This window comes from Callorhinchus milii, unplaced genomic scaffold (assembly GCF_018977255.1).
Source record: "Callorhinchus milii isolate IMCB2004 unplaced genomic scaffold, IMCB_Cmil_1.0 Scaffold2, whole genome shotgun sequence".
In the NCBI taxonomy this organism is placed as follows: domain Eukaryota; kingdom Metazoa; phylum Chordata; class Chondrichthyes; order Chimaeriformes; family Callorhinchidae; genus Callorhinchus; species Callorhinchus milii.
In genome coordinates, this window is record NW_024704743.1 from 114,278,831 (window position 1) to 114,287,031 (window position 8,201).

The 8,201-nt window shown below is 42.5% G+C and overlaps 1 protein-coding gene across 2 annotated transcripts in view; it reads right to left on the bottom strand.

The window, feature by feature from the left end:
- The window catches only part of LOC103174504 (extracellular sulfatase Sulf-1), a 129,078-nt gene extending 121,958 nt beyond the window's left edge, over positions 1-7,120 (bottom strand). Inside the window, exon 1 of one of the 2 annotated variants that reach the window (XM_007886908.2) lies at positions 7,060-7,108. The gene's annotated coding sequence lies outside the window, so the exon portion shown is untranslated. Of the gene's footprint in view, positions 1-7,059 lie in introns of both variants that reach the window. The other variant, XM_007886922.2, reaches the window with a different exon arrangement.
- Positions 7,121-8,201: the final 1,081 nt, after the last annotated feature.

Consider the following 8,201-nt stretch of genomic DNA (forward strand, 5'->3'; position numbering starts at 1 on the left):
ATAAAACAGAGGGTCATGGAGTGTATTAAAGACAAGGTTTTTTTTCAGCCCAGGTTGTCTTTTGATGTTCTGACCTAAACTAGATGTTGTCAATTATAACCTGACCTTTAACCTGGGTAAGGGAGAAACCTCCATCAACTTCCTCATTGCACCCTACACTAATGTGACTGGTGACTATGCCAGAGGGAAGCCATGGCAACAGTCCTGTACGAAAGCAAAGAGAAGCCATGGCAACAGTCCCATAATGTGCTGCTGGCCTGCAGTGGCAGGTAGTTCATTTGTAACTATAGAAGCAAAAGTAAGAGTGGCTGCAAATGTGCTCTGTAACATCCATCAGCCATAATTTAGGGCCTTTTTATAGAATGCACTTTTTGTAATTTCAGACACTGCTGCTTTAACGGGAACACTAGAAATCAGTTTTCTCCCCCTGACAAACTCCGTACTGAATGTTAATATGTGTTTCAACCTTATCAGATAATAGTATCAATAACTGGCTGATTTTTCACTGCAGTTTTTGTGTCCCATGAGTCTTTGAGTTCACCCTCTGCTGAAGGACTCTTACTGGGGTACAATCTATGGGCTCTGGTAGCCTGCTGGTACCCGCCCATGTTTTATTGTCCATTGAACTGTCCATGTTTTAAGGGTGAGAGACAGACCATGGGTATTGGCAGACTGTGTAGATATGGTTCATGATGGCTGAGCTTGATGACCTCACCCAGATGTCCATTCACACACATTCCAGCAGCCATGAGCAGGTCCAACCTGGCCTGCCTGGCACATTGGCAGGATTTTTAGGAGCTAGGAGTAGGTATTGTTCCTACTCAGCTCTTGTTAACACTGCACGCTGGAGCCCCAACAGATAGGGTGGTCCTAGCAGGACAAGCACAGGAAGCTTGCCAGACAATGCTCTCAAAAACAAGCTATAAGCTTCGACCTGGTTTAAACTCCAGCAGTACTCCAAAACATATTCTGGGATCCCCAAGCCTTAGCTCTTGCCAACCTGGCATAATCCTCTCCAAAATTAGGTAAACAGGATGCATCCCTCTGGGGAGAGAGAGTGCACTCCATTCCAGATGTAGGAAAATTTCAAACATGTAGATGTTCTGCATGGAACTCTCAGTCTGGTTTGGATACACTTAAGCATGGTGATGGGTTTCTGCATGTGTCAGACACCCAGCTGACCAAAAGAAAAGCCTCGAAACAATACTAAATTACATCTGTATTACGCCTTTCATGTCAGGAGGACATCCCAAGGCTCTGTAGGTAGACAAGGAGCTATGCTGGCTGTTAGCTCAATTGCACACTGTCCAATGCATTTATTCATTGAGTCGAGGAGGAACCAAGAATCAGCCACAATGCGACTTCTGAAGACCAAGATAGTTAAAATAATCCCCTGTATCAAACTGGTGGTGATGTAAACCAGAGCTACTTCAGAACATATGAATATTTATACTGTATACCCATCAGTATAATTTTACCATTAGAGTGTACACTAACACTCCAGCTAGCCAGACTGATGGGGGAAATCTGGTCCAACGAGCTGGAATTTCTGGCTAAGTGTAATTACAAAGCCAGCATCATTGCTGAAAAATGGCAGTAAATGCAGGTAACGGCACTGTTTTTCTCAAAGTTGATATCCCTGGCAGGCAAAGGAAGGACAGTGAGGCAGAGCATGTGCTAGGAGGGTGGCCTGCGGGAATTTTTTTTAAAAAATTCTGTTTCGATCCCGGTCCGGCTAGGTATGAATTCCAGATACCTGGAGACTGGTAACCCGGGAGTTTAACTGTGCTTCGTTTGTACTTTTCCCAAAATGTACTCTATTTTACAGCATTAAACCGGGCATCCACTTGGCTGAGTTGGTGGTACAGTTGTGAGTTCAACCCATGTTGAAACTTTATGCTCACAGCCCAGTTGACATACGGTGTCTGGGGAGCACTGCATAGTTGGAGGGGCCTTGTTTCAGATGAGGCATTAGCTGAGGTCCTATCTGCCTTGTTCAGGTGGATGTTTAAAATCTAATGGCATTATTTGAAAAGAAAAGGGAGTTTCTGCCTGTGTGCTGGCCAACGAAAATGTGCGTCTCACCTTGTGTGACAATGTGATTCTCTGACAAGATCACCCCATCGCTGACAGCCCCCACCCCACCCGCTGCACCCCACCACCCTCTTCCGACAGTCCCTAGAACTCAGGTGTGTAACCCTTTTAAATACAGGAATTCCTGCCCAGTCATTGGAAAGTGTTCCCATGAAACGGGAATTTGTCTACAGTTTGTCTGATTGGTGACCTGCCAAAGGATCCACATCCATCATGCCCAGTCACTGGTATCTGGGGGGGGGGTGGGTGGAAGTAACAAAGGTTGGTGCTCGACTTTTTATTAATCTTTTTAAATTCATGCATTGACCCACTTGTCATCGTGTGTGTGTGTGTGTGTGTGTATAGTTGTGGGAGAGGAAGGATACTGACTACCATCTGATAGAGCGTCTGCAGCTCAGTCTCTGCATTTAACCGGCATTTAAAATAAGCAAATAGGATCAATAATAATCTTTGTATTTGATAGTGCTTACTATGTAGTCAATAGATATCAAAGTGCTTCACAGGATATACTGTGAAGTGTAGAGAATATTTTCTGTAGGTGAATGCAGCAGCCAAAGTGCAACGGTAATGTTCATAAACAGCCACTGGCGAATGACAATTTTAACTGGAGGATTGTTGGCCAGGACACCCAGTAGAAACTCCCTTCACTTTTTGAATAGTGCACGGGATCCATCCAAACAGACAGACAAACAGCCAAGGCAGTGAACAGGCAGAGATGCCAAGGTTGAAGGTCTGACCTGAAGTATAACTCCTTTGACAATACAGTGCTGTTCCCAGCACCGTATTGGAGTATCAACCTGGACTGTGAGTTCAAAATTCCGACACGGAGCTTGAACCCACATCCTTTGGAGGCGAGAATGCTACCAACTGACACATAGATAATAAATAATAATCCTTGCATTTAATATGGCGCTTTTCACATCTGGAGGACATTTCAAAGAACGTCACAGGATTTACTGTAAGGTACACTGACTGTGGATTTTCCCGTGCAAGGCAACAACTGAACACATTGTTTGAGTAGTATGCCACTACCGCTGACTCCACACACCTGTGAAAACAAAAGCCCAAACCTGGCATTATTGTTTTCATTTTGAAGAAGCTGCGAAGGGTGTTGATAAGAGAAATTGATAACATTAAGGATTAACAGGATGGATTGGAGGTGTAAAAATCAATATGTTTGAGTGCTTTGATCAATAGCAGTACAAATTGTCAAACCATCAGAACACAATGCAGCAGGAAATGTTAGCTTTGAATAGAGGCAGGTGGAGATGGCAGTGGAATTCTTCTTGGTTTACTTAGTGCTTAATTTCACTGCCTTATTCTGCTGAGAGACCAGTCTGCATCTTGCCCAATGACCATAAGCAAAATAATCCCAGTTTGTGGTCTTCATCATTGCTGTTAGTGTCTGTCATTGTTAGTGTGGATGCTGTCACTGTTGTTATGGAGGATGCAGCTGACGGGCATTACCGTGCCGCTCTTGACGGGTTAACATTCAAACATAATATAACTGGGAGAATTGCTATGAGAAAGTTAACATTCCTGATCTTACACAACTTGCCATAAAATAAATGGTCGCCAATTATTTCTCCCATTTGCAGTACTCACCAGTCCTGCTGTACTCATGATGTTGGGCATCAAACATCTCTGAGCAATTCACTATCAAGCCGTATGTTCAGCCATTGACAGAATGATTTCTGTGCTGCCTAAATCCTGAAGCAAATATTAATAAACAATAATAATCTCTGCATTTGGTACAGAACCTTTTACAACAGGAGGACATCTCAAAGCACTTTACGGGATATACTGAAAAATGTAGTGACTGTATTTTGTTTACAAGCACAGCAGTCAATTTGCCACAGCAAAATCCACAAACAGCCATAAAGTGATGCCCATTATATTTGGGGGTTATTGACCAGGACACCGGGAGAAACAACCCATCTCTTTTCTAACAGTGCCACAGGATCTTTAACATCCACCTGAGCAGGCAGATAGAACCACAGTTTAACAACTCATCCAAAGGATAGCACCTTCGACAAATCAGCGCTTCCCCAGCACTGCATTGGAGTGTCAAAGTCCAACTTGGGGCTTGATTGCACAACCTTTTAACTCAAGAGGCTAGAGTACTACTAACTGAACCAGGCTGACACATTATAGTGGTGAACTTACTTTCAGCTGTTAATTGATGTTCTCTAGAAAATGGCAATCTCTGGTATCTAATTATTGTTGTTCAGAAGGAAAAGATAAGAAAAATCCAAAAAGAGTGTTCATAAATCATGCCGTCCACTTTTTCTAAACCATTAGTACAATCTGATTAAGCTGCCCATGTTCAAAACAATCCTCGTCAAGCATTGTGGCTTTTTATTAGTCGCGCACATTCAGCCATTGATATAATAATTCCGAGGAGGATCCAGTGTAGCCTGCGCATTTGTTATTCAAGCTAAATCTCCCCATCCAGTCAGGAATGCACAGGAAAGGTAAATCTATGAGGAGCTACAGATAACTGGTAAACAACTGGGAAACTCTGCTCCTACTATTTTATGGCCGTTCCCCAGCTACAGAACTCAGCAACAGCAGCTCAGAACTAACCTTAAGAACAATGGACCTTCATGGCTGTGGAATTTGACACACGTTTCTTCTTAGTAGCCTGAAACAAAGTTCTTAGACGGCAAATCAATGCCATTTGGATTGTCGCCGGCAACTTTTCTTGTTAATAGGGATTTAAAGGTGGCAGGTCGTCAGCAAGAAAATAAATGTCCTTTGTGAATGGGATTGCCCCGGAATAATAATCCACAGGCATCCCGTGAGACGAATGTGGAAGATGGCTATCTGAGGAATTTCTCCCATCCCTAATGAGTTGTAGGTGAGCTCTGGCCCATTCTGTCTGTGACCCTTATCAGCACAGCCAGTAAATGCGGCAGCTAAAGGCAAAACATTCCTCTGCTCTGATTTCACTTATTAGTGATTTTACATGCCCCCTCTTCAAAATTTAAATACATCCCTCATTCCAGGTGTATCAAGCGCTCCGAGTCACTGACCTGCCTGAAGGGCGCTGTGAAGGGCACTACAGGAGTCCTGTAGTGTAGTGGTTAGCATGCTCGCTTTGCAAGCAAGAGCACCCGGGTTCAATTCTCAGGTAGGGCGAAACCTTAGGCAAGTTTCCTTACTCTACATGCCGCTGATTACCTCATAGTACGTAGGATCCCAGTTGTTTGGCGGATCGCTTTCTGGGGGCAATAATCTCTCCCCCATGCCACCTCCCACCACCGGAAAAAATAGTGTTCATTCACTTCATGACTGTTTGTCGGACACTGCCTCGTGCTGCCCACAAAATACAGTCAATCTACTTTACAATATATTCTGTGAAGTGTTTGAGAGGTCTCAACAATGGAATAAGGCTATATATCAATGCAAGGATTATTATTATTCTACAAATACAAGTTGTTGTATGTAAACTTATTATCCTGTTTGTCTTTCACTGCACAGAACAATTGCACTGTACTTCAAATCAGTGGTAGGAATTGTCTTGGCTCTTTTCTTCTGGCACTCGCTCCTTTTTACAACTATTGTGAATTTGATGCATTAATTAACAGCGCTACAATGTCAGAGCCCGATTTAATTCGCACAATGTGAATGTCAGCAAAGCTTAGCAGCTATTAAGTACGAGTCAAGTTACTGCATACAACATATGCCTGGAGGTAGTGGAACAAATAGATATGGTTAAATAAAATGTTACCACAGTTTACATAAGAAATGCTTGTATTCATGAACTATATTCCCACAAACTACTAATAAAGACAAGTCATTCAATACACATTTAAAATTAAACTAAACAGTGTCAGAGACCACACAGTGCTTTACTGATAGGGATTTTTTTTTATTCTCCTGGTTTTGATCAGCTTAACAGTATTAACATTGTAAAAAACCTTGGGAGATTTCCTCCGGATTCACAAGAACCAGGCACTGGCACTGACTTTACCGCTGAAGAATGTTTCATTAATAAAAAAATATAATTCAGTTCTGAGCCGAGAGATACAGCCAGGCCAGGCTTATACAATCAGACAAGTATCCGCAGTGCGTTGGCTGTAAAAATAAAGGATGTCATTCAAGGTAATGTTTACCATCTGAACCGCAGCTCACTCCCAAGTGGGTACCAGGTTGATAGAGTCAAGCGAACATTTCTCAATTGTTGAAAAAATACCTTTTTTAAAAAGTGTAAGAAAAGGAACAATATGTTCTGAGTTCTCTGCTGGACTAACATTTTATTCTTCGGAACAAACAAGAATTGGATGCATTTCAGGTTGTTTCAAGTCCTCTTCTCAGCTGCATTTAGCTGGCCAAATATTGTACTGAATCCAGGCTCAGAATCCAGACGGGATTCATCTTAAAACAAAATGCACCTCTAATACAGACACTTTCAGGTTCATAGTTCTCCCGTTACTTAATAATAAACCTTGTATTTGATCCTTATTCATCCTTTACTTTGGGCTCATTTAAAAAGAATTGGAAACTGTTGTTTCGAGAATGATTTAGAAGGATTTTTTGGTGCAATTTTTTAAATATATAAACAGAACTTTTTTGTATTAAAATATTTACAATTCACTTGAATGAGCGTCTCTACCCAATTCACCCAGAGGGTGAATAAGAGTATTAAAGAATGGGAGGGTGCTGGTCAGAGGACAAGAAAATCGTGAATTAGGAAGTAATTAAGCTGCAATTTATCTCCTTAAAGTAATAGCAACTAGCGTTCATGGAGCCAGACAAAAACAAACAGCTTCTGAAAAGAAATGGAGCATTTCATGACATCGGTTGGCAGTTGCATGGTGATTCCACAGTGCAGAGCTAGGCTGACAGGATTCCCCCCATTGCCAACAACTACATAGTGAAATGCTCCACTTTGATTCACAGCTGCAGCCTCACAGGCATAGATAGACACACACAGTCCGCACAACAGAGAAACTCTCCTACCTTTTTCAGCTGCCCCCAGACAACATCTAGTGCAAACTTTAGCTGTTGAAAAGAATACTTCAGATGCTGCCAAACATGGCTGTGCTGTTCTGCTCCTCACAGTGTGCCTGCCTGCCCTGTGACGAACGGTATTGGACTGCCTTGAAATACAGCTGTTTCTGCAAGCCTCTTTTGTAGTGCTCTCCTGACTCCCAGCCAGCCCTCCTTCACTCAGGATGTGCTTGCATATGCATGAACACAGAGTACAAGCAAGCCATCCTTTTTCCTCATCTTTTATCCCACTGCTAGGCTGCACTCGTGGCTGGATTTGAGCTGTTTTCTTTCAGAAGTCCTTTAATTAGCGCCAATTGTTCTCAATCTGCCAGTCCAAGGCACAGAAGACTTCAGCAATCTAACTTTGCAACTGAATCAATCAACAAACTCCAGTAGTGTGGAGGGGGTCAGGCAGGGATGCTAATATGCTGTTTGATCGCCTCCTGGTTACAAAATACAAGGTAAAAAAACACACAGATGTTCAGGATCATTTTTCTCATGAAGTTCTCTCAATATTAAATGATAATAATAATCCTTGCATTTGATGCAATGCCTTATTATGTCTTTGAGACGTCTCAAAGCGCTTCACAGAATACACTGTAAAGTGAATTGACTGTATATTTTGTGGATGAAACGTAAATTCCCATTTCTCTCTCTCTCCTGCACAGATGTTAGCTAGTTCAGTCCATAGTGAGGGAACAAGGCAGCTTATAAACCTGGGTACATGCGGTGACACGCTTTGCAGAGTGTTACACAGACTGTCAGACTGGTACAGTTGTCAAGGTCCACCGCTTCATCGTTCCAGGGGGAAGAGCCACCCTTATTTATTCATAAATACTTACAACAACAGTCTAACACTAACACAGTGCCTTTCCCACAGCACGAGAGCTTCAGAGGCAGTCACAAACACTAGGTGTTTTTGTTCAGGTGCCGCGTCCAAAAAAAAGCAACGCAGGAAAGCAATACAGAGCGATGGAATTCAAAAAATGTGTTACATATTATCTGATCACACCACACTGATACCCCGTGAAATCCCAGTTATGAAGTTACCCTGAGAGGTCTGAACAAACACATAGGGCAATTAGCGAGTTTACAGGAAGCACATCCTT